At 33.8% G+C, this 27,890-nt stretch overlaps 1 long non-coding RNA gene across 1 annotated transcript in view; it reads left to right on the top strand.

The window, feature by feature from the left end:
- Positions 1-287: 287 nt before the first annotated feature.
- The window catches only part of LOC141480011 (uncharacterized), a 355,353-nt gene continuing 327,750 nt past the window's right edge, over positions 288-27,890 (top strand). The window contains exon 1 of the long non-coding RNA XR_012464113.1: positions 288-589. This is a non-coding gene — a long non-coding RNA (uncharacterized lncRNA). The remainder of the gene's footprint in view (positions 590-27,890) is intronic.

Raw genomic sequence — 27,890 nt, 5'->3', positions numbered from 1 at the left:
ATCGCAATATCTGAATTCATTCCATTGCAGTAATTGGTATGTCATCATCTTTTCGGGAACATAATTATAATTAGAAAACAATCAAATTCAACAATACGCTATTCATAAGCTGGCAAAATACTTTGATATTCCAATTCATGTACAAACATCTGAAACGTACGAAAATCCCAATCTGACTCAAATCATGATCACCATTGACAAAGTTATCAGCGAAATAAATACACCGTTTCTTTAATTCTAGTCGGCGCTGACGTTCCAGTTTGTTTCGCCAATAAGCAGCAAGTCGACATGCGTGACTCATGATCGAAATTTTGCAGCGGTGATAACCGATTAACCGATAGTTTTTCAATATATTCAAGTAGGTCTTGACAACAAAAAGTCGTCGCTTGGTTAACAAGTAACTTTGGCTCTAGAAGACAGACATCTTTCTTTTTCGTGAAAATGCCGCGTGTGTTGGATGTCAGGATGAACGGGATGTTTTGTAATGCGAGTTTTGAAAGAAGTGCAGCGAATTATTATATGATTGCACTCATTGTGTTTTTGTGGTAGTGTTTGCTAACAGGAATGATGATATTAGGTGTCTGAAAAGGTAAGTGAACCAATATTTCTTAATCATTTAATTATGAATTCCACCAGAACCTTCACATAACCTTAAAAATGCCTCTAGTACTATTTTGCCTATTGCGACATTTTTTTTGAATTTATAACGAAATGGTCAGGAGGAATCGTTCTGTTTGTAATCTCAGCTCCACTTAGATGTTTCACAATACACTTATTTTTTACCAAGGTAGAATTATAACATTCAACTGCAAAGACGAATCCACTTTTTGTGAGGGGAGTGAAGGCGACTATTAGTGATATTTTGGTTGTTCAATCAGCACCTATATAAGTAGAGTAACAAAACTGTGTGAAGTAAAACAACAATTTCAACCCAGTATTTTGAGTTCTTCCAATACTCCATTCCTGAAATTTCTTTGATTGGAACTAATTCAAATTTAGAGGAATCAAAGACCATGAAAACGATATAATGGTCATTCCGGTTATGAAGGTATATAAAGAATCCATAGCAATTCACTTCCATTATTTGTTATGAATGTTTTTAAAATAATCGCTTTATGGGTATAGAATACCGGTCACTTGGGATGACATTGCCCAGTTTTGAAATTTAAGTTGTCAATTTTCACATAACACATTTTTTGATATCCTAGACAAAATTTGTACTCTTGGAAGGTGGTTTGTAGATGTGATTTAGGTAGTTATTTTATTCTTATATCATTCCCCTCTTAAATGAAAAATAAAATATGGGTGGGCAAAGTCACCTCGTGAAGTGGGGTCACTTTATCCGACAGATGTTTTCTTTGCATAACAAAGCTATAAATGAAAGATGGGCAAATCCACCTGCTGAGGGTGTTACAAGAGCCACAGTTAGGACAAAAATTGCTCAAAAATCGAAAATAACTAGTACAGTTGCCAGGACTGTCGACAGAAGTGCTATGAAAGACATAAAAGTTTTTAAAATTTTGCGGACAAAATAAGTCGTATTTTTTAGTGATTCCATTACTTTCTTTCTCTGAAGGATGAGAAAGTAAAAAAACTAAAATTACAATGTGCTTTGAATAAAAGGTGGGCAGTGACCCCAATTTTCGTGTAAAACGTGGGGTGACATTGGTCACTCGAATAACAATCAACAGGTGCAGGAACGATATTGCAAGTGGATTAAATTATCTATTACATTTACTAAAATAATAATAAGTGATGAAACTCACCTTGTTTCCGTAGAAGCTGTGTATATGTAATTTTGAAGAGCTTAAATTTTCATGGATAAAACAAGTTACGAATAAAACAGTTAATTGGTGATAACAGTTATCTGGACCGACCTACAAACTATAAAATATCTCGTTGTCATTGAGGAGGTATTTTTCATTGACTGCAGCGCCTCAAACAACCTTTCAGCTATTTACTATGGAGGCGCGAAACTGTTTTTTCAAAACTGGGCAAAGCTACCCCAGAGGACAAAGTCACCCCAATTGACGGTATTTCATTAAAAAAAATAAAGCTGAATAGCAAAAAAAGGCCATAGTAAGCCCCAGTAAATGAGTGAACAATTTTGAATTTAATTGTTAAATTTTAGTGTATATAGAAAAGGTTTTTGTGATAATGCCATATAATGGTTTACAAAGCTTGCAATATAAGAATAACATTTGACTTTCACTTTGTTGTTTAGTATTCTTATTGCGTTTCATAACTGCGTTTTGAAAATAATATTCCAATAGGGTTTTCTTTTTTTCAAGTACTTGTATAGTTTAATGCATAAGTATAATGTATTTATATTGGATATATGAGATCAGAAGTTTTTTCTGCAAAAAAGTTGACTTTGATGATTTAAAAAAATTATTTTTCGGTTTGATATCAGAAACTTTTCGATTATTGAATAATACATGAATTTCACATATATCAAAATTTATGAAAATTCAGTTTGCGTTGCTTTTTTCGAATATATTTTTTTCGTTAATGAATTAATATTATAACAGTCAGGTTGTTTCAAAAGTTTGGTCGGTTTTTATGAGTCTACTTTAAACTATACTATCTCAGTGAATACGTATTCAATTAAATCTAAATAAGAGATGTTTGAATCAGTGTACTTTTTCCAATGTAGGTTATGTTAGGTTAGGTCTAAAGTGAGTGGGTCTATTCGACCCTCCACCGCAATCCGCAAGGGTTTATTGCGGCTCACACCTATTCACACTCGGCCAAATAAGCCCAGTTTCTCAACGAAGCCGATTAGTTTTGTATGGTAAGTGGTCTTTTAGGTCAGATAGTAAGAGTATGGATCTGCCGAACTCTAAGAACCTGATTCGGTCCCCAGCGGGGCAGGTACAAAGTATATGTCTTCCGACAGTCCAAGTCTCTGCATAATATGGTGATTCAAATGGCAGTGACCTGCAAGAAGGCCTGTTAGACATCGTAGTTCATCCCTACCGTAGTCCAACAACTGTTCGGTATCATGCTTCGAAGGGTGGATAAACGCCTTGGAGTGAGCTAATGTAACACAAGTCGATTAATTCCATCAGCATGAGAATTGTGTGCTCGAGAATTGATGAATTCGGGGAAGGCCGTTATTATTGAAGTGCTTGAAATGATGATGGTCAGTGGGCGAGAGGTCTGGAAAGTATGGTGGGTGCTACAGAACTCAATTCGTTCAATTCGTTTCGTACGGTGATTTGTGAAATGTGCGGACGGGCGTTTTCGTGAAGCAGGTTCGAATCATTTCTTTTGAACAGTGGGTTTTCGCCTTTGAGAAGTGCTTGGGTAGCTAATCGGTGTCCAACCAATATCTCCTGTTGTCGTAGAGGATTTACTTTTCATCACACGTGACGTGCCGATACAAAAATGGATCGCTTTGGTTGAGAAAAAGCAAAGAAGAACATACCCCAAAACGTGACAATTTCTGTTGATCTTTCAAATCGTGGAGCACCCACATTTTGAATTTATTAATCTTTCCAATACGTTATAAACCATTAAAAACCGCAAGGGAGCTGGCACCCAGTTCTTCTGACATTCCACGCACCGTTTGTGACGGGCCAGTCTTCACCAGGGTTTGCAAATCCTTCTTCACCAGGTTCTGCAAATCCTTGTTCTGGATTTCTGTAGGTCGACCACTTCGGGGCTCATCTTCGAAGGTGAAAACTCCGGACCGAAATTTCGCAATTCCAAGAACATTGACACTTTCATTGGCAAATGCAAGGCTAATTTTTCGGTCTGTTTTGGTAGCGCTCTGGTTCAATTTGAATTCGTGAAGAAACATTGGCCAAGAATCGCTTAAGGACAACATTTAGTGATAAGCTGAAAAAATTCAAAAAATTAAAATTTGTAAAAAAGTAACAGCATCATTGTATGGAGTATAGTATATACGAAGTAAATTTCAATGGCATGAACAGCTAATAGTTACCGAACGTAAGCAGTTTTTCTTTGTATGGCATAGGCGGCGTGGTATAATTTTTTTTGTCAAAATTAATTTGATTTTATATAAATCTACATGGATTTTTTTATTAGTAGTGAAGAACAATGACATTAGTCTTCTATTTATTTGTATGGATTGACTTCGTATAGAGTATACAAAATTCTCTATAGATCACTATTTACCACGACACATTAGAATACATATTTATTAGGATTTGGAGCCACAAAAATACATGACAATAAATCGGAAAGAACTTTTTAAACAAGAAGAAGAAGAATGTATTCATTGAAATAGGTAACCTTAATATACTATATTATTTAAAACATATTACTAACATTGAAGAAATCGTAAATAATTATGAAAATAAACATGTAGATATAGCTCAATTTTGAAAATTAAAAATTTGTAGCTTGAAAAATAACGACAGACACATATATGCTATTAAAAATACATTGCAGTACAATGATAAATAGAAGAAAGCAACATACAAATACTATAATTATTAATACTATCTTACCAAGTATTATTATATCTAGCATTATAAATGAATTTCAATAACTGTTTTTTAAAAGTACCTAATGATGGACTAGATTTAACAACATTTGGTGATTTATTGTATGCATCAAATCCTATGGAAACACCGTTTTACTTTTTATTGGCACAAATATTCATGCCTCAATTTATCCCACTAACAATTTATTCGTTTGAATTTAATTGATTCATGCATTTGTTCGACACATTAAAATCGATTGTTTGCAAAATTTGTCCTATTTTAAATGACACTGGATTTAAAATGTTACATGAATTAATTTGTTTGATGAAAAGTTGCGAACAGTTGTAATATAGAATCTTTGTTTGAAATTTCTGGAAGAAAATTGTTTGTCATATATACTTTTTTTGTAAATATCAAATAGTTTACTACAATTTCTTTGCAACATGAATGAAATTGTTTGTTGATATTTATAGTTACATGAATTGAAACGATTGTTGATAATTTTAATTCGGCGCTAGCGTCGAGCGTATTCTTGCAGAAGCTGAATTTTTAAATCTGGCAACATGATAGTCTAGTGATAGTAACACAATATTCTGTACGACCGCAGCGCCGAATAAAAATTATCAACAATTTAATTCATGTATCACCTAAAAGCAACAATCAAAACAATTCATTTTCACAAAATACCAATAGAAAGTAAAACGGCGTGCTATGCCGTTTTACTTTTTATTAATATTCCTTTGAAATGAGCTGGATTATTTTGTTTGTTGAATTTCAGTAATACATGAATCAAATCGATTGTTGATCATTTTTATTCGGCGCCACGGTTGAACGGCGTTTTGTCGTACTATAAATGAACTAGCTTATATGTGTCATATGCTATTAAAAATACATTGCAATACAATGATAAATAGAAGAAAGCAACATACAAATACTATAATTATTAATACTATCAGAATTAAAGATTGATGAAATAAAATGATACTTGCTTGAGAATGTTTGCACAAAAGTTGTAACCAAATTTTAAATTGAATGCATTAAAGTTAATGTTGGAAATATTTAACACTTTCAATAAAATTGAAATATAATAATCTTTATTATTCATAGAAAAATATTTAGTATGGAAAGTTAATTTACTATATTTTCAGACAAACGAAAGTCCCTTTTTATAACCAACAATGTTTCATAGGAAAAGTTTGACAGTCTAGAACTAGATTGAACAGAAAAATAATAGTAATCAAAATGTATGTGGATAATCGTATTATATACAGTAATTCTAGACTGAGTGTATAAATGACTAGAAATTATTACAAAAAATATAGTTTTTTATATATTTTTCTACATATATAATCGAAATGATTGCCAAAAACTATTGAATTTTCCAACTGGAATCCAAGATATTTAATACATGATACAATTTGAATGTTTTCATTAATGATTTGTAGATTTATTTCATTTAAATTATTTCATATTTTGTTGTTATAATCATTTCTTCCGTTTTCATTTTATTTAGTTTCAATTCATTTGCCATTAGGTATTCGTTAACATACTTTGATGTGGCAATAATTTTATAAATAGCTATTTTTATCATAGCATGCCAATAGTGTATCATTTGCAAATAAATTTATAAAATCAATATTTACAAACAAGTTTATATCATTCAAGTATAAGATGAAAAGCAGAGGTCCTAAAACGCTACCCTGTGGCACCTATATGTATATCCAATTCCTGAGAGATATTATCTTGAACTCTGACTTTCTGCTTTCTATGGAATGAATAGTTAACCATTGATAAACATCACCATCAGTCCCATAACCTCTTAGTTTTATCAGAATAATTTTACGGTCAATTTTTTCCAATGCGCTCTTCAGATCAAGGAAACCAGCTTCTATAAATTTATTGCTATCGACTTCTTTTTTGAATTTGGATAAACTGAGTTGTAATGCAAATTCACATGAATATTTTTTACGAAATCCATTTTCTTCAACATGATCAAGTACCTGCTTGTAAACAGCTAGTTCGAAATTTTTTTTTCTATTGGTGGTAATGTATTTATAGGTCGATATTCACTGGCCTCGATTGTATTGCTTACCTTTGGAATAGGAAGTATTGTACTAACTTGAGGAATTGGGAATTTTAGGAGTCTGAAGAAAAGTATTTACAAAAGGTTTAAAATTATATGTCCACATGTTTCAAAAATGACTTTGAGCATTTTGGATAAGATCTTATGAACATTGAATTTCATTAGTCCGGCCTTCCATTGTCTAATATTATATAAAATGATTTGAAATCCCTAAAAGAACCAATACAAATAAAAAATAAAAAAAATTGCTAAAAATAACAATTATATTAAGCAAAGAAAACCCTGTAATGAAATTACAGGAATAAAATAGAAGTAAAAAATATTGAACAATTAAAAAAAGATTCCAAGCCGAGTTACTTCAGGACGTTTGGATTGTTAGTATCCAAAAAATCGTCTTCGGGTCATGACCCAAATCTCTTGTTCAATATTTTTTTACTTGTATTTTATTTTAGTGTAATTTCATTTCAGAGTATTTTTAGCTCAAGATAATTGTTATTCTCAGCTATTATTTTTATTTTTTATTTGTTTTGGTTTTGCTAGGGATTTCAAATCATTTCATATATATAATGGAAGTCCGGAATAATGAAATTCTTCATGAAACATTGTCAATCACCTTCAAACAAATCTCATGAACATTGTTTTTGTTGTTTGAAGAGTTATCATTCAGACGTAATTCATTCATTGTTAACATGTGAAACTGGGAAAAGTCAGATTGAAAATTATAATTATTGAATTTCCAATCTTCAACATTATCTACATAATCAACAATTTGCTGAATACTAGTAAATGAAGTTGTAGTTGAATTCATTTTCTATTTCAGTTTTATTATTGATAATATACATCTGGTTTGTTGTGTTAAAGTCTATACAGTTCGAAAAGTTTTGTCAATTTACGTTTATAAGTTTTTTTGATATTTTCCACATCAGTTGAGAGTTATTTTCGTACATATCTACTTTATCTAAGAAGTATTGTTCTTTTTCTTCAATGAAGGACCACGCACAAATCTTATGAAAAATAGATTTTGGTGAATTCTGCTGATTTTTTGATATGATGAACTTTTTAATGTCCTGATCAGAAGCCTCTACGGGCACAACGAAAAATAATGGACAGTTTTCGAGAAAAAAATTACTCAAAGTTGGCAAAATGGGGAATTTGGTAGTAAACTGGGAGAAATAGGCAGAGTTACTTTGAAACTTCATGCCTCTCAGAAATTGTAGCATGCGCTTCTTTCATCGGTCTTCTGTCTTCACAGCAGCGTTTGCCAATAATTGTAGACCATACAGGGTAAATTATAAAGCCATAATCCGAGAAATGAAAAAATATTTTGAAAACAATAGATTGCAAGAAAGTTAGTCAATGGATATGGTTATATAGAAGATAATTCAATTGATAAACCGTGTCAACTGTCTGTTCCTTTCTTTGAGACATACCAGGATATCATCCACATATGATACCAATACACGAAACATCTTATCAGTGGGTTATTGTGTATTTTTCTCTCCAAATGGTTTTTGAAAATCTCTGCCAGTATGAGACTTAGTGGGTTTCCGAATTCAATTATTGAATACATTTAGATATATGACACTAGCATCTGTTGAATTCAAATTCCAATCACTTGAGATTGAATCTAGTTTAATTCTATCCAAATTTTGCTCACTAAGTTTTCTACAATTTCTGGTAGAAGTGCTTTCGTTTGTTATTTTTGAGACAAATAGATATTAATGAATGATCACTTATTTTAGGAGTAGGATGGACAAAACAGTTTGCACAATTATTATTAACTAGAGTCTCACTGTTATTAGTAATTTTGGTAGAATCCAGTACTAGTTGATCAATTCCATACTACAAAACCATAGATTTGATTTTTTTACGTAAAAACTGATATTCAATATATCCAAAATAAAATCTACAAAAATGCAATGCTCATCACTGGCAAAGATATCATCAAATTATATTCGAGCTAGATGTAGAGTGATAAAGGCAACCAGCCAACCATTGACACACCAAAATTTCCCCTTGTGACCTTATACCAGTAATTATATCTTAAAGTGTCAGTCTTCTTTGTTGAACACAGTACATCATCTTTCACATCTTTTCACAACAAAAAAACTTATAAAGGACTCTTATATCCACCTCTTTACTGATATCGTATACATCAACGCCCAAAGTTTACTGCATAAAATCGACCAAATTCAAATAAGCATTTTATATTACTCTCCAAAAGTAGTTCTAGTTAGTGAGGCTAGAATAATAAGTGAAATTGAGATTTAGAAATCAAACTGGATGCTTATAGCCATATTCGATGTGATTCTCCAAATTGGCAAACTAGGGGTGTTGTGATATAACAATAAACAATTTGGTTTATTGTTGGTGCATTTTTTTGTTGGTGAATTTTATTGTTGGTGAATTTTATTGTTTTTGAATCATCACCATTTTTTATGAACTCTCCAAGTTTGGCATTAATTCGTTCAAAATATTCTTGTTGAGTTTTGGTTTGGTCTCCGGATAATTTTATTGATTTTTGTTGATTTGCTTTTCAAAACTAGTAAAGCGTCCTCTGGAGAGCTCAGAATAACTACAATTGGCCTGATTTTTGCTACATTGAATTTTCCAGGCCTAAATGCTGTTTTTGTTGACATTATAATCCTCCAAAATGTATTCAGTTGCCTGCTTATCTCCTGAGTTACATTCATTTCGAGTATTTTTCTGTTATTCATTTCATATTGTAAATTATCATGTTCGAAGCTCCATCTTGCCATTTCCGATATTACTTATTCCATATCTGGTATCTGACATACACTAGTTGCATTTGACATTTGGGAACTGTCTTCATCATTTGAAAGTTTACCCACAAGTTCTTTCAGTTCTGATATTTCCTTGATTTGAGCTGGTACTTAATAAAAACAGTTCTCACACTGTTCACAAAAAAATTTTCTTTTCTGCTGGTTTTCAACTGCATACATTTTCTTTCGGATCCTGTTGAGTTTCCACATTCACTGCACAGTAATAGTTTGCAACTATCACATGCAAATAACTGAGCATTTTCAAACTTTTCACAGGTTTCCATATTTCAACAAATGAAGGTTGATTTAAATTTCTCCGCTGCTGGTACAAAACCAATGGTACTGAACATATTATTGTTCGAACTTTTCATCTTTATTCACTAATCCTCACAAGTTTTTATTCGGTTCACACCTGGGTTTTAATTTCGTTCATAATACTGCAGTTTCAGCTTTTAGGAATCTTTCTGCATTGAAATGATGAACATCAACATGTGCATTAGACTTCTTTTACAGAGTTTGATATCACTTTCAAGTTTATTGAAAATTTGCAATTTCACTGGGAGCACATTTTACTAGAATCTACATTCGCGATTCATTATTCATTCACCTTATAGATATTTACGTAATGACTATCGCAACAACCGAGGCACCAACATTAAAACTGTTTTCGAATATAATAATCATGGAACTGATGCGTTCTGAGAGAAATTGAAGATATATAATTTATATTCGAATATATCATTCATTTAAAGAATATATGCCTCTGAAATTTTCAGAAAATAGCAGAAAGTGATGCAGATCATTCGATCTGCACCCGTCGATTTTGAAAAAAAATCGATTGGAGTATAAAGCATGTCGCCCACTTGTCCGGCACAGCACAGCATGGCCCGTCTAATCAATTTACGTATAGGATTGGAACAATGGCACAGCTAAGAGCGTCCGCCGCCGGAAAGGATTCCAGCTCTCCGATCCTGACCGGCAAATAACGGAACATGCTGTGACGGACTGGCAAAGTGACCGCGTGACAGCGCTTGCCAGTATCAACTTGTCCAAAAGTGCCTGGGAAGTACCTATGAAAATGGAAAAAATTTAGCTGCTTGTCAAGGCAGACTCTAGTCTAGAATATCCAGAAGCTCTGAAAATTTGCCTGGAGTCATTCGGAAATACTAGAGAAATTTCTCCTCGTCTTTTTTCAGATCGTTGAAGAGATGATGGAACTCTCCCAGAATTGCCCTCTTTTGACTAATGGGATGGACCCACAACATTTTCTTCTACATTCAATAATACGGCCACTATAATGACGACTTCTTCGTTAGAATTGCTAGTAAATATTACTGGAGTTTTTTCCCAACACCAACCCGTTATTTTAACACTTCGACACGTGTTTCAATCACCAAGTGATCATCTTCAAGAGGAAGATCTTCGATCACTTGGTGATCGAAACACGTGTCGAGGTGTTGAAATAACGGTTTGGTGTTGGGAGAAAACTCCAGTATTATTCATTACTACACCAAAGGTTCCAAACAGTGTATCACAAGAATTGCTAGTGATATACATGTTTCTGTCACGGTGAAATTCCCTTAAAATCGAACAAACGGCACCTTCAGGATGCTGGTTGTAGCTGGACAAGTGGGCGATGCTACTATCCGTCGGCATTAGGCGACGGAGAGCGCCGTGCTCTGCTGTGCCGGACAAGTGGGCGGCAAGCTTAATATAACTAGTAAAAATTTACGATTTCTCGTAGACACTTCAGTTCTATCATTATTAGATCCGTTGGTACCATAGTTATAATTTGAATATGCAATGTAGGTACCGTTGTTATATTAAATAATATACGGAGAATTTTTTCGAAAAACAGCCACGCAAAACTTCATTTACTATATGAATAATCATGCATATTGATTTAACAATGGAAATAATTCTGTTCCCACTTCAAAATTATTCAAGTTTTCCGATTTCTAATAATATACAAACCATATATTTGAAAAAAAATCATCAAAATTGTGGCTATTTCTGGGGACTTTCAAAAATAACTTGCTTTATGCACATTTCTTCATGCGACGAAATAATATTTTAGGACGAACAAAACTTGAATTTTTGTGACATTATGAACTTCTACAACTGATATCTTGATAACTGTGCGGAAAGGCTGCCTCATCCCAAACTGTATTACTAAACTTTTCGAAACAAGTACTCTCGCATAACATTCAAATATACGAATGAAAGAGATTTCACAACTACGTTCATGCATATTACTGGGTTTTTTTTCCCAATGCCAAACCGTTATTTTAACACCCCTACATACATCATGTATGACCTATTTTTTTTTCAAAGAATTTGTCAGTTTTATTTTCGTGCAATCCTTTGTTATATCAATTTCTCAACGAGTGTTTATTACAGACTGAAATTTAGAGAACTAAACAATGAACCCTTCTTAATCTCACAGGAATAATAATTTACATCAAAATAAAATACTTTTCGAAAGGTAATGATAAAATCATTTTTTCAGAGAAGCATCCCTAATTTCATTCTTTTGAAATACTTTTCGCTCAGTATGATAATGCTCTAAAAGTTGGAGTTCTGAGCGCGTATGTAGGTTTATGATTCTTTATAAAGTTTTTATCTCTCTGCCTTTACGCTGGGATTATGACCATTTTTAGTTTCATAACTACGTAGTTATATATATAGGTCAAGCCAATACATTTGCATGCATTGTCAATGCGCCCTATATACAGCGGGTCTAGTTTCTAAATATCCCATATTATGCCTAGGGAATGCAGGGCTTTTCATGATGATCGTTAATTAGCCGTTTCTGACAAACTATTTAACAGATCAACCTGAAAATTTCACAGTATGTATAAATCAATATGACCTACACGCCTAAAATATTTCTGACGAAGCGGCGTTGTCGCTTCTACTATAAAGTAGCGGCTTCTTTGATTTTTCAAATGGAACACCCCGTATATAATATCATATTATGATTCATTATTACTTTATCAACAAATTCATATACTATTTCCCTATACCTATCTATTACCGTTTAGAAGATATAAATTAATTTCGATATTTTTTTTTACCAAACATGAACTTTTATAAATGCTGATAATCTTGAACTCTCTTGCACTAAAACGATCAAATTTGAAATGGAGTGGAGTGATACTATGAGGATCTTCACTCCGAGTCATATTTTCATTTGCCTCATACAGGGTCTTCAAAAAATGCAGATACTTTGATCTCATGAAAAAATGGGTGGAACTCAATTTTTTCAAATGGAACACCCGGTATATTTCAACATTTTTGAGCTTTACCTCCAATTTCAGATTAACTTTGTTCAGTTAATACTATTTCTATTTTGAACCGTTTTCGACATAAACTGTTTCAAACGGAAACTGACGTGGTTTTCTTGCTCGTTTTTTTGAATTCATCACTTATTTTGGATATTCAATTTTTTTTTATACTTCGTAATATTTGTTTTTTATCCAGTTTTTTAACTGTCTTAGATCAGTCGATTCGAAATTGGTATGTACCTACCTTAGAAAAAGTTACAATTTGTATACATTGAGGTATTGGTCTCTAACGTACAACAGTAGACATTAATATTTTTCAATAGTGTGGTTTGGAAAAATAAATAAACCAATTATTTAACGTCAGACTTTCGTTGGTGGTTTTGACCGATTGTGATAGCTACCAATTATAATAGAATAATGTCAAGATTAGGTTACAGTAATGAAGATTTCTTGAATTTATTAATAATTTATGGTGAGTGCAATAGAATTGCAAGTAGAACATGCCGAGTATTTCATGAAAGATACCCACAACTTCCGAAGCCGAATAATAATGTGATAAATCGACTACTAAAAAACTGTAGGTTGAATGGAACCTTCCGTCCAAAAATCATTCGTAAGAAGACTAAAGTGGATGATGATGACAATGGTATAACAGTTTTGGGATACTTTCATGCATTTCCAAATGCTTCTCTGCACGAGGCTGAAAGGGAGATAGGTATATCCCACGTGACAATTTGTCAAATTCTTAATAAGCATAAAAGTTCTACTGTGTCCAACATTTGAGAGAGACTGATTTACTTCGTAGAGTAGAATTCTTTAAATGGTTACTTGTCAAGACTCAAGAGGATGAACATTTCCTTGACAATATCATATGGACAGATGAGGCCAAGTTCACAAAAAATGGAGTTTTCAATAGACACAACAGTTATTATTGGGCGCCAGAAAATCCTCATGTTGTCCGCCAAAGGGGTTTTCAAGAAAGATGGCAATTCAATGTATTTTGTGCCATAAAGAATGAGTCAATTTTTTATATCGAGTTTTATGATGATAGTTTGAATGCATCAAAATATGAATATTTACTGAGGAATGTAATTCAAATGATTTTAAATAATAGGCCAGGAAGAGAACGTGTATGGTATCAAATGGATGGTGCTCCACCCCATAATTCTCATTCAGTCAGCGAAGCTTCAACCGAAATCTTCGAAGACAGATGGATTGGTAATAATGGACCTTTTCGTCGGCCTCCTAGAACACCAGATGGCAATCCATTAGATTATTTCGTGTGGGGTTTCATTGAAAAATGGTTTACTATACTCCAATAACACCAATGGAAGATATGAAATCGAGAGTTACAACTGCTTTCAATAGTTTAACTCCAGACTTGATCAGAAGCGCTCTACATGACAATCTTTTGAAGAGATTACATGTTTGTTTAAGTAGAGGTGGAGATGTGTTTGAACATATTCTGAAATACACTGACGATTAAATTAACTCATTAATTTATGGGTTTATTATTTTCAGTGCGTGTTTCAGCGTTAATAAAACTATTGTTTGAAGAGAAGTTTCATTCGATGGTTGAGGAGTATTTTATTAATTATCTTTTCATTGTATTATCTGTGACTAATTGAGAAACATCAAACGAAATATGTTTTACAAAAATGAGTGATGGACAAGGAAACCATGTCAATTTCCGTTTGAAACAGTTTATCTCGAAAACGGTTCAAAATAGAAATAGTATTATCTGAACAAAGTTAATATAAAATTGGATGTAGAGCTCAAAAATGTTGAAATATACAGGGTGTTCCATTTGAAAAAAATTGAGTTCCACTCATTTTTTCATGAGATCAAAGTATCTGCATTTTTTGAAGACCCTGTATGAGGCAAATGATAATATGACTCGGAGTGAAGATCCTCATAGTATCACTCCACTACATTTCAAATTTGATCGTTTTTAGTGCAAGAGAGTTCAAGATTATCAGCATTTATAAAAGTTCATGTTTGGTAAAAAAAATATCGAAATTAATTTATATCTTCTAAACGGTAATAGATAGGTATAGGGAAATAGTATATGAATTTGTTGACAAAGTGATAATGAATCATAATATGATATTATAATATACGGGGTATTCCATTTGAAAAATCAAAGAAGCCGCTACTTTATAGTAGAAGCGACAACGCCGCTCCGTCTAAAATATTTTAGACGTGTAGGTCATATTGATTTATGCATACTGTGGAATTTTCAGGTTGATCCGTTGAATAGTTTGCCAGAAACAGCTAATTAACGCTCATCATGAAAAGCCCTGTATATTTTCAAATGTCTTAATACGGTCTCAATACAGTGTTGTAACGGAACGAGCAACTGCAAAGGTTGGCCTCCCCGTAACATAAACTATATAATTATACTGTAAATTGTCTTACTCATGAATTTTGAATTGTTTGGATATTTTTATATACATACTTAGCTTTCTGAAAGAGACTTACGAACTTTGAAAAAATGAAGAAAACTTGCAAAGAAATGAAGATATATAAGTGAAATGAGAACTTTCTATAAAGATATGTATAGCATAAACAGAAATTTCTTATAGACATCAACTGAATGAAAAAACTTTTCGAAACAAGTACTCTCGCATAACATTCAAATATACGAATGAAAGAGATTTCAAACAACTACGTCCATGCATATTACTGGAGTTCAATGCCAATGCCAAACCGTTATTTTAACGCCCCTACACGTGTTTCGATCACCAAGTGATCATCTTCAAGAGGAAGATTAGACTCCAGTAATATTCATTACTTCATCAAAGGTTCCAAACAGTGCATTTCAAGTAACTACTTCCATATAAACATTGTAATGAAAATCTTTTTTTCTCATTCAGTTTGTACTTCATACATTCGTTATGGGATTGAAAAAGATATCATCCATGGGAACGATTTACAACATGATATATGAAAGAGTTTTCATAGAGAAGGTCACTTATACATAAAACTCTGCCATCCTCGAAGTTTCAAAATCGATTTCTGCAATATCAGAGAACTCAATTCAAATATAAACTCAGTGCACCAACATCTTCCATCAATAGTCCTCATACTCTTGTAGTCGCAGAAACCAAAGTCTGCTTCAACAAACCCGGTCAATTATCTATATCCCGGCTATGATTTTCACTCCCGATTCAGATGTAACTATGGAATATCTCCTTTCATCACAAGCGATTTCTCCCATCAACTTTGATGTTGTGTGGTTCAAAGTGATATCACATAAGATCACTAAATTCATATGCTGTGTTTATCGACCACCAAGCGATACACAATATATTTAATGACAACAAGAGCCATAGAAAAAGCAAATCTTCTAGCTGAACAATTTGCGTCTCACTCCACAGTCGACTTTGTGGGAAATGCACCACCCACTATTCCCACACTAGAATCCACAATGCCGGAAATTACTTTTCGACAGCGTTTAGTCAAGCGAATTTTGAAACAGCTCAATATTAACAAGGCGTGTGGCCCTGATGAAGTTCCCGTCATCGTACTTGAAAAGTGCGCAAATGAAATCGCACCAGTATTTTGTAGAATTTTCAACCTGTCTTTCAAAAAAGAGATAGTTCCTTCTTGTTGAGAACCAAAAAAAAATCAGTTTTTTCGTTAACCAGCTGTCGCATCCTTACGAACGACAACCCTCAGAAGTCGAAACTTGTGCGAGCTAAGGATTAACGAGGTCTTACCTTTTAACGTGTGATTCCTAACACGGGCAAGAAAAATCTTCAAAATAACTATAGACCAGTCACTTTACTATCAGTGATATCAAAAATCATGCAGAAAGTTGTAAACCACCATATCCTCAAATATTTGGAAGGCTTCAACATTTTGAGCGATCATCAATATGGGTTTCGGAAACAAAGATCAACAGGCGACCTTCTATCATATGTCACCCATATTTGAAATAACCCAATCGAGAAACATGGAGAATCAAGAGCTGTTGCGCTTGATATTTCTAAGGCCTTTGACCGTGTGTGGCATGAAGGTTTGCTTGCCAAACTTTGATGCTATGGCTTGTCTGATCATTTTTATGTATGGCTCTTCAGCTTCCTGAAATAATGTTTTTTGTGGCCGTCGATGGATATCTCTCGAATACTTTCATCACCAACGCTGGTGTTCCCCAGGGATCCATATTGTCTCCAAACCTCATTTTATTGCATATTAACGACTTATTGGAAAAAACCAAGAATCCAATATATTGCTTTTCTGACGACAACATACTTGTCTCGTCATCCCATTTGGATTCCAGGGCATCGGCTACGGAGGCACATCTTCACCGGTAGCAGGAGGTTGCATATCGTAATGAGGTTCTAGAAGTGATTTCGAATTGGGCTGAAAGCAACCAGGTTCAATTCAATGCTACGAAAACCCGGTACACACCTCATGAACTTTTGATGGTACTTTTGGATAACATTACAAGTTGAACCACTATTTTTTTTCAGAACATTACAACTTTATGTTACCGAGAGAGACAGATCTACTCTTGTCATGATGACAGTACGTTTAAACTTACTTTTCATGTGAGTGGTTGGGATTAACTACCCTCCTATGGTGACGAAGTGATAATGTTGAAAAAGAAAAGATTGCATTGTCTTGTTATATTATACAAAACGGTGCTGGTGTGGTGATAGGATGAGTGTCTTTTCCCGAAACTTTGAAGTGCACCATTGAGAGTGATAGTGTTTCATGTAAGTGACACTTTGTATCAGTACGCTTCCATATTACACCGTGCAGCTATCCTAAGTGCTTTTCGTTTAAATCGATGTTCTTATGAAAGTAATCGTTTCGAAAGAACGACAATGTTCATGTGAAAGTAGTTGTTTCGAAAATGGTTTTCCTCCCAGTTTTTATCTTGAAGAAACTGTGTATGCTTTAAATGTCTTTAGAAATAATTTTGTTGCGGTTATTTTGTTTCTTCTTTTCTTTGGAAGTTTCAGCAATTTTTAATCCATAAATTCAAAACACAGCAAGATCTAACATTCAATATACAACACAATACAATACACATTCCTAGAAACAATGAAACTAGAGAAACTCCAACACAAAGGATATTACCTGATGTAACCCAAATACAGGCAAATTTAAAGAGACATCCGGAAGACAGGAGATAACAAATACATACTAAGGCGTTCTAACCGTATGAAAGAACAATTATATATATATAATATATATAACAGAATAATTAGTGACTGCCAATGACAGTCAATAGCTGGGCTGTTACAAAGAAAACTCTTTGTTATATGTCAAGCTTTCGGTATATTTCACACCTTCGTCAGGACAACTACAATGATAAGATTATATATTTTGTAAAAAATATATAAATATGGAGAACTTACTAACGAGAGAATAAAATATAAGATGGTTCAAAAACAGATAGGAAAACATTAAATAATGACAGTTGATAAAAATTTTGGCTGACAATGTCAAGTGGGAAAATTCTGAATAATACTCGAATTACTAGATCTTTCATTTTCTTTATCATATTTCAGTAGGTACGTGTAAATTTTGCTGAGACTGTCAATATCAGTTCGTTTATTCATTGAATGTTCTTCGTTATTAATATGTATCATTTCCAAAAATATTCTTTTAGTTGCATTGATTTCTCTATCTAAAATATATTATATTTCATTCTCATGTTAGTAAGTTTTCCATATTTATATATTTTTTACAAGATATATACTCTTATTATTGTAGTTGTCCTGATGAAGGTGTGAAATATACCGAAAGCTTGACATATAACAAAGAGTTTTCTTTGTAACAGCCCAGCTATATATATATATATATATATATATATATATATATATATATATATATATATATATATATATATATATATATATATATATATATATACATCGGAAAAGTCTAGGGATATTTTTAAAAATGGCAATAATTTTTTTTCAGATCGCTTTCGAAAAAAAAAGTTGACGGGTGATTATTAAACGAATGTAACTTACAACAAAATTTATTAAATAGTCAAAAATACTGAGTGCGCATATAAGAAAAACTAAAAAATAATATGGCTCTTCTTTGGCACCCCGAAAAAAAATCATAATACAACAAAAATTGGAATCATTACAAAGTATGGCCTCCACGCTGGTTTATTACGGTCCTACATCAATCGTGCATCGACAAAATGAGATTGTCAATGTCTTGTTGAGGTACATTTGCTCATTCAGCGAATCAAAGCTCTCTCAATTGAAATGCGGAGTAATTCTTCGTTGAAGCATGTCCCACACATGCTCGATGGGATTCAGGTCCGGTGATTGTGCTGGCCATGGCAATACATCAACTCCTTCGTTGGTGAGCCAGTCAGTCACTAGACGCGCGACATGTGGACGATCATTATCGTGCATTAGGTGGAAGTTCTCACCAACAGCACCAGCAAACGGACGGACGATAGGTAGAAGAATGGTGTCGAGGTACTGTCGAGCTGTGAGGGAGCGATTTGGAAAAACGAGATCGGTTCTGCCGCCGATCATGATTCCGCCCCATAGCATTACTGTACCACCTCTGTATGTGTGGACTTCCTGGACGTGTCTCAAACGTTCATTATTTCCAGGTCGTCTCCACAGTCTTACTCGACGAGAATCTGGATGAAATCCAAATCTGGATTCGTCTGTAAACAAAACTGTGGCCCAATCATTTGCATCCCAGTTTTGATGTTCTTGACACCACTCTAATCTTCTACCGCGATTGCCTCTCGATAAAGGTGGACATCTAAGTGGCCTTCTGTTGTGGAGATCTGCTTCATGCAGTCGATTTCTGACAGTATCATGACAAATGGTTACCTGGTGCGTCTGCTGCAACACGTTAACCAACTCAGGTGCTGTGATTGTCGGTTGTCTTCTTGCGGTTAAGACCAAAAATCGGCCTTGAACTGCAGTTGTAGCGCGTCCTCGCTCTGGATGTTGTTCGGCTGGACTGCCAGTTTCACGGAAACGCCGCCACAATCGACTGATAACACTTTGGGAGACCCCCAAACGGAGAGCTACATCATTTTGTCGCATGCCACCTTGAAGAAGTGATGGCGTTCCATGTTGAAGCACAATATTTCCAGTTTAATTGCTGAGCAAGAACTGCATAGAATGTACAAACTCGACACTTTCAGATTATTCATTTTAGCCGAAAACCTACAGTTTGTAAAAAACTTGATAAAAGATTAGTTAACGTTTTTGCAGGCTTTGTTCAATCCATAGAAATCTACAGGGTGGTCCAGTGTACCAATTTAATCGAAATTAAACGACCTCATGCATCTATTTTTATGATATTTAGTATGTTATAAAAATATCCCTAGACTTTCACGATATATATATATATATATATATATATATATATATATATATATATATATATATATATATATATATTTGCGTTTCCGCAAAGTCTCATTTGCCATCTTCTGGTGATAGATGGATTCAATCATGTCATGGTAGAAAGTATCAAATGCTTCGGAGTTATCCAAGAACATCGGGGAAGCGATTTACTAAGAATCGTCAGAAATATCTGTAAGTGCTATCTCACACTGTGCTTCGATTTGAAACCGGATTGTTTTTGGAGCAGCAACATTTTGTTATTAGGATTATCTCTCAATTGCCTTTCGACAATTTTTTTTCATGAATTTTCAGAAGCGTTGGTAGGATACTCATCAGACGAAGACTATTCATTATGGAAGACTTAGTTCTTTCGATAATAAGTTTTAATTGCTACTGTCCACATCTCAAGGAAAGTGTTCGTCGCCAACAATGTGGCAAGATTTGGAGGGAGCAGTATCTGATAAGATTCAAATTCGAGTCATCAAATGCTGTTGCATTCGATTCGATTTCATTTATCTTTCTCAAGATATCTAATTCAGAGATTGGCATGAATTTGAATATATATTAAACGTTCTTATATAATTTTTATGAAAAACTCATCTCATGTAGATCAGCAGGTAATTGATGCCGTAAAAAGTTACCTACCGGTGACAGCACAACCGGTTCCAACCTATTTTTTTAGTTTCGCTGAATACCACGATTAGAATCGAATAATAACCATGATTTGAACAAAACATTCTTGTTTTGCATTTTTATTTTTTTTACTTTTTTTTTCATGGTAATCTGAAACTGTTTGGAAATATTTTATATATAATTTTGATGACTAACGATTTGAAGGATATCTATTTCATGATAATGATCAGATTCACATACTTGGAAGTTTGATTCTCGTTACTATTTGCTCATCTGTCTTGGAAAAATCAGCCAACATTCGTCTTTTATGTCTGTGAGGGTTTGCAAGGCAGTTGCATATTTTTCAACTACTGGAAAGTGTGGATGAAAACAATCTAATGACATGAATTATTTTCAAAGGAATGTAGGAGTGCATGTTTTCTTTCTTAGGCTCTCGTTTTTGAATGCAGTTGCTCAAAAATACTATCTTTGATTGAATTTTCAAATGAATTCAATTCTCTTAGTGAAATTGTGTTCATTTCGTTGAAAATGATTATATCATATTTTAAAGGTATTCGTTGGATATTGTATCTTATTATGTCCAATTGATTTTTGTACATTCATTGACTGTTTTTTCATTTAATATTTCATAAAGCTCTATGTATAATGAAATGTACGCCCAATACTCAAAAATTTCATCTAGTTAAAAATGCATGAGATTTCATTGTTGGTTCGTGAAACTCAATTAGGTATTAGTGAAAGAAATACTTTCAAATAACATAATAATGGCCCAGAATCATTATATTTTAGAGACTAACAAATTTTCCTTTAACGAAACCGCAGTGTTCTCATTAAGGACCCTCTTGACCTCATTCAATTGACACAGTAGTGTTTTTTCTGTAATGCGTATTCATACTGACTCCTTAGGTAGTTCGGTGTGCTAATACCTGTACCTGGCTAAGGTAAATTACGTAAAACGTGTTTATGTTGATTCAGATAGTCTGGTGTAATAATACCAGTACCTCGATTTGGTGAATTGTTAATAAAGTTCGTTGACCCTTTTCTATCTGGCATCACACTGTTTGCTATTCTAGAACTTCTTAGAATAGGATCTCATATTGGGTTGAGTTTCACAGCTTCGTCTTTTCTGTTGAAATTATCCGTGTGTTTGTGGAATTCTATTGCCTCCCGGCTATGGTATCTCTAATCGGGGGCAACTAATGGGCTTGTTTCATGATTTTTGGTTTACAATTCATCTGGTAGTACTTTCAAATTGAAAAATAGTGCACTTTGTTTCGGCTCTCTAAATAGCCTTGTTTTCCCGTAATTAATTATTAAAAATCGGATTATGTAGGCCCGTGACTGTAGGCCGTGGCGTCACGGGCCTAATTCCGCTTCTTGTTCAATTGACCAATAGGAACAATACAAATAATGAACATTGCCAAATTGTAAAATTGACGGAGCGTGTAAACAGTTTCTGATTCATTTGTGATTCAAAGTAAAATCACAGTCACTTTCGACAACTAAATCTAAGATGCAAGTGCAAGAAATGCATTGGAAGGGAGAATTATTGATACATGCAATACAAACGTTATTTTTGAAATATATCCTGCAGTAGACATTTTCATGTTGATCAATATAAACACCATCAATTTTATTGGACAACAGATATGCGGCCAATTTAAACTCTTGCTTCTCGATTTTTTTTTCTGCAAATATGAAGAGGTATTGAAACCGATTAGACTCGATAAGTATAATATACCCCTAACTCGATCAGTCTATAAGCAAACCAGTATCATTCTCAATAGCATGAAACAAGCCCATTGTGATTAGAACAGAATCCTGTGGTTTCCTTCACTGAGTGCATGCTCTGTCACGACTGACTTGTCCATTTGGCCTTGTCTGTAGTTTCTTTCATGCACCTTCAGCCTTGTTTCCATGGATATTTTGGTGGTTCCGATGTTTACCTTTTCACAAGTGCAGGGTATGCAATAAACTCCTCCTTTTGTCTTTAGCCTACCTGAGGCTTCATTATATCTTCTTGGTGGGTTTGAAAACCGTGTTAATGTTGTGTTTCCCCAAGAGTTTTTCAATTCTGCATGTGACCCTAGGGATGAAAGGTAGATAGGCCCGTGCAACCATCTGAGCCTTCTTCATGGCTTTGTTGGTCTCGGGTACACTGTATCCATTCGATCTCAAGGTTACTTGAAGATGTACCAGTTCTTCCTCTAAATGTTCTGATCTACACATTCCGTTAGAATGGAGATGACTCCTCTCTTTTGAGTAGGATGATGGTTCGATAATGCGTGCAGGTACCTATCCGTGTGCGTGGGTATTCGATACACTTACTCCTACGTAAAGGATTAGACAGACTTCGTTGGTAATATTAGGGACTTGATTCTGGGGACGACGGATATTCTGGTCACTGGAAGTCTCTCTGAGGGGCTATCCTTCTTGTTTCCTAGTGATATCGTGTGACTGTTCAAAGCATGTCTCACCAGGAGTTACTTCTTTCAATGGAGGGAAAACTTTTATTAGTAACTAGATGGCTTGGTGATGGGTAGTCTATTTAGCTCAGTGATAGTCAATTACTTCATGAAACATTTTGCAGAAAAATAAATTAACACCTTTGAATTGAAACCGACCTCGTGGCTACGTAACGTGGATGACATCTTCGTCATCTAGAAACATGTGAGGGACGCTCTAAACCTTTTCTTGGGCCACTCGAACGCTCAACACCCAAGCATCAAGTTTACCACGGAGACGGAATAGGAGCACAAAGTGTATCAAAAACTCACGCACACGGATAGGTCTGCACGCACTATCGAACCACCATCCTAGTCAAAAGAGAGGAGTCATCTCCACTCTAACGGAACGAGCTCAAAGAATCTGTGGAATCTATAGGAAAAACATGAACATCTTCAAGTGACCTCGACATCAAATGGATACAGTGTACCCGAGATCAAAAACTGGAGAGTTCTACACAGTAAAAAGTATTTCTTTCAAAGAAGATCATAGGTTGCTTTGAAATTTTTATCTCAATTGGAGAAACTATTACTTCATGCCAACAGCGCCATGATCCACAAGAGAATCACACTTCTTTTAACGAAAAAATCAATTTTCTTGGCCTCTCAACTACATCATTCATTTGATTGAATAATTGCGAAGATGAACTATTTTGAATCAAGAAAATATAATATCATCTGAAAATCTACCACCTACTTAAAGGGAAAAATAAACTTTTTCAAATGGAGAGCAATATCAACTTGATCTGAACACATATTGTTTGTTTGAATTTAAAACTGTATCCCTTCAAATAAATCAATTCGTTTATAACAAGAGTTTTGTGAATCTATATACAAGACTATATTATGATCGACTGAAGATAACAGGAATTTCGTATAGAATGAACAGGGTTTCTTTTAAAGAAGTATTTCATTCATTTCAGTTTGAAAAAAAACTGTTTTATTTGAACATAGATATTATTGAAAAAAATTTAAATTTAGTATTATGAGAAACTAATAATGTAGTACAGTACATGTAAGCATCGCGTACGCACCAGTATGTGTTGGAAAGTGATGTTGTGTGTTGTTGTTTTAAGGAGGAAGTGTTTTATGTATTTGTAGGCAGTGCAATTCCTTTCCGATTATTTTGTATCCACCATAAGGAACATATTTTACAAGACTGGGGTCGTACACAGTTGAAAGATGTTTTCATGGGTAAGTACCTATTATAATTAGATAAAATTGAGGTGTTTGGGTTACTTGAGAAAGAAACTTCGCCATATCAGTAAGTACTGTATTGTATACGTAGTACCGAAGAGAAAGTGGTGAACTTTGTCACCAACTCTTAATTTTTGCCCTCATTTTGCGAAAATTATATCAATGTTTCGTAATTTTCACACACAAATTATTAAATTTGCCGAGATCTGCAAGTGTATGTCAATTTTAATTGAAAAATCCTCCACGTTGATTCAAATTCGCATTCATATAAGTGCATTTTCTCTAAATAAAATTTAATTTTTTCTCAGACCGAATTCATTTTATATTGAACGAGAGAGGTACTTATAGTTTCGACAATAATTTATAATACAAAAAATACCAAAATAGGCACCAGTAGGTATAAAAAGAACTTACATATGTCAGCCACTTTCTGATTTCAACATGTAAATGTTTGTTGAATTCCGAAACGTCTTTGCTTTCTGTAATTACTTCAGAAATGTTTTTATGTTATTCATTGGGAACAAATTAAATATACCCTAGTCAGCTTAAAAATATTTAATATATTTCTTTTAGGAATGTAAGAAATAAGTAGAAATATTACCAAACTCACCAGAGGAGAAATAAGAATGTCCAAAAATGTGAAAACAGTGAATGTTGTTATTTAAATAGCGAATCATATACCTTCAAGTATGTTTCTATGATCATGAGTTACATATTTTAAATGAAACATTTTATATTTTTCATTGATCCTCTAATAATACTCACAAAACACTTTGAATTCCTATAACGGTTTCAAAATGATTATTTTGAAAGACAATTTTTCTGTAAAGACTTCTGTCCACTTCAAAGGGATTTGAGGTACGTCTTTTGATTGGTTATTTATTTCTGATCAAGGAATGTTTAAGCACCTTTTGACTTTGTTAGGAATCGTATGTTACACAATAAGACCTCACACAAGTTTTAAAATTTTGAGGGTTGTCGTTCGTATGCAGACAACAATTGGGTTGGTTAACGGAGTACACCCATTTAACAGTTTTTTATTGAAAAAAAATATATATTTTTTTGATTAAGTGGTAGCTCTTTTCATAGTTTTACCTTTCTAGATATTTGAAATAGTGGCTAAGGATGATGTGCTGATTTCTTCTTTCGTTTCAGAATCTAAGTGATGTTCCGGCAATTGTGGATAAACAAAAGCAGAATGCAGAAGTTAATAGAGGATAGTGACTTTTTATTATTATTCACCAAAATGGCATCTAGTTTTGAAAACTTTATTTGTGTAAAATTACTAATAAATTAATTCATTTTCTCGTCTGAGTTGTAATGTTGTTTATAGGCTTCGATTTTATTTTATTTGTAAATTTGCAATTCGTCAAGAATATATAACTTTTTTTCATATATGTTTTCTGATTGAATATTTATTTCTGTTATTTGTATAACTGTATGATCTCTCCATATAGTGTGCGGTTAAAATATGACATTCAAACAAAGATTAGCAAAGAAAAATTAATTCCCTATTACGTTTTGTTTTTTCTCATATGCTTTTATAGGGTAATATTTATGATTTGCAATTGCTTCAAATAAACCAATCATGTATTATTTAATTTCTTCCCTTACCCTGTTCATATTACACATGAGATATATTGGATTCAAGTAACTGAAGACATTCATATGAGAGGGGCAGTTTATAAACAGAAGCATAAGTTCATCTTTGATGAAGTGAATGAGTTTATTTGATTTATACAAATAGAAGCGTTTGAATGAAAAATGATTCTCTTCAAAGGAAAACAATTAAATTCTCATACGGAGATATTTAAATAGTGTTCCAAGTTAACATATCATTCTTTCAAAACCCAAAACAGTTCTGCTTCGAGATTAATTTTGCTCAGACTAAAGAATGCATACTTACTTCTCTTGAGCTAATGTGATGATTTCAATTGAAATGTATGCACAATCTTGGTGGAATATTTTTGTTCTACTCGAAAGAAGCATTTATTAAGTCCATTTGAAGTAATGATTCAACTTCAACTTAAGAGAATATATTTCTCAGTTTATAAAAATATTTCTTCATGAATATAGAAGCGCAAGATTTCTTTAAATCGAGATAATATTCTTCACTATGAGATTTTTATTTTTACTGTGTACGGCTCAAAACGGGGAGAAGGCTCAGATGGTTGCAGGCGCATATCTACCTTATATGCCTAGGGATACAGACAAAATTGGAAATTTACTATTTTCCAATAAGTTGCTTATGAATGGTGGAAAAATTGTTGAAAGTGATTTGGAGTTCTACTAGATACCAGCGTTGATGTTGACGGTATTCTAGGAAGAAATGCAAAAGCATCCTACGAGAATGTATTCTCGTAGGATGTTTTTTTGTTATATTATATTTTTTCAGTGAGAAATCATTGAAGAATCCAATTTTCCCACGTCATGTCTGGAAAATATCAGTCTTCACGAAATTCAATTACCTACTCTTATGTGATTACGAATTGAATTGAAAACTATGTCACCCCTATGAGTTGTTCCTCCAAATATGCCATCTGGAAGTTAACGATCGTGCGCTAGACAGTAATTATACTCTCTCCGTTATCCATTTTCACAGATCCCAAATGAAGTAGGCAACAAAATGAAGAGCGTAACAATTTATCTCCGATTTCCAGATTGCACAGATAGTATTTTTCAGTCTGTTATTGCCGACTTCACAGGGGAATTAACATTTGAATACACAGCAACATCCGGTACCTGAGAGTGTTGCTGAAATATTAGTCCTTACATTTACATTAATTACGCCGTCGCCAACATAATGCAGCATAGTCGTGGCGGCATACCATGGGAAATGTTCAAGTAATAATGAATATCAAGAGGCACTCGACGCGACTCGAAACGAAGTTTCCAAATTAAAATCCTGCCTTTACGTACTAATTTGCGCAAGTACGCTAAACAATAATTTTCTTAGAAAGGCTCTTGTATACAGACAGAATGAGTTGACAGGTGACGGACAGGCGTCTTGTATATTAAGGCAGCAAGCTTTAATAAATTTTCTCGGAAAACATCAACGATGGACTGCCATATGTGCCATATGTGCCTGTTATTGTGCCATATGTGTATTTGTTGATCCGGAATTGTCTAATGAATATTGTTCAAAAAACGTCAAATAAATATATTATATTCTATTCTTCCATTCTGATTAGAATTTTCTTGTGAAAATAATCCACTTTTGAAATTAACAGGTCAGCAACATGAATGTGTGACAGGTGGAGTATTCGTAGGTCTCTTGTGATGCTATTCCGAAAGACCTGGCTCTCATGGTTGCACCTACTAGCTATTATTATCCACTGCGGAATGTGCAACTCTGGAAAAGAACTGGGTAGACTGTCTTTTGGAATATATTCTACGCAGCAGCCATAATGTACTGGAAATACTTCAGCTGATTGGTCGATTTCAAGGTTGTCGTGTGTCCATTACAATATAACAGAGGTCATGGGATGGCCTGTCAACCTATCACAAGACAGGTGGGTATTTGCCGATTAGCTAAAAGTAAAGATAGGTGGGGTCCATAACTATTCAAGTTAAAATGGATTTTGAATGGGCGCCAGG

This window comes from Leptinotarsa decemlineata, unplaced genomic scaffold, assembly GCF_025532065.1.
Source record: "Leptinotarsa decemlineata unplaced genomic scaffold, Ldec_3_MD MMD2_P_RNA_scaffold_5, whole genome shotgun sequence".
In the NCBI taxonomy this organism is placed as follows: domain Eukaryota; kingdom Metazoa; phylum Arthropoda; class Insecta; order Coleoptera; family Chrysomelidae; genus Leptinotarsa; species Leptinotarsa decemlineata.
This window is presented reverse-complemented; position numbering and strand designations above follow the sequence as displayed.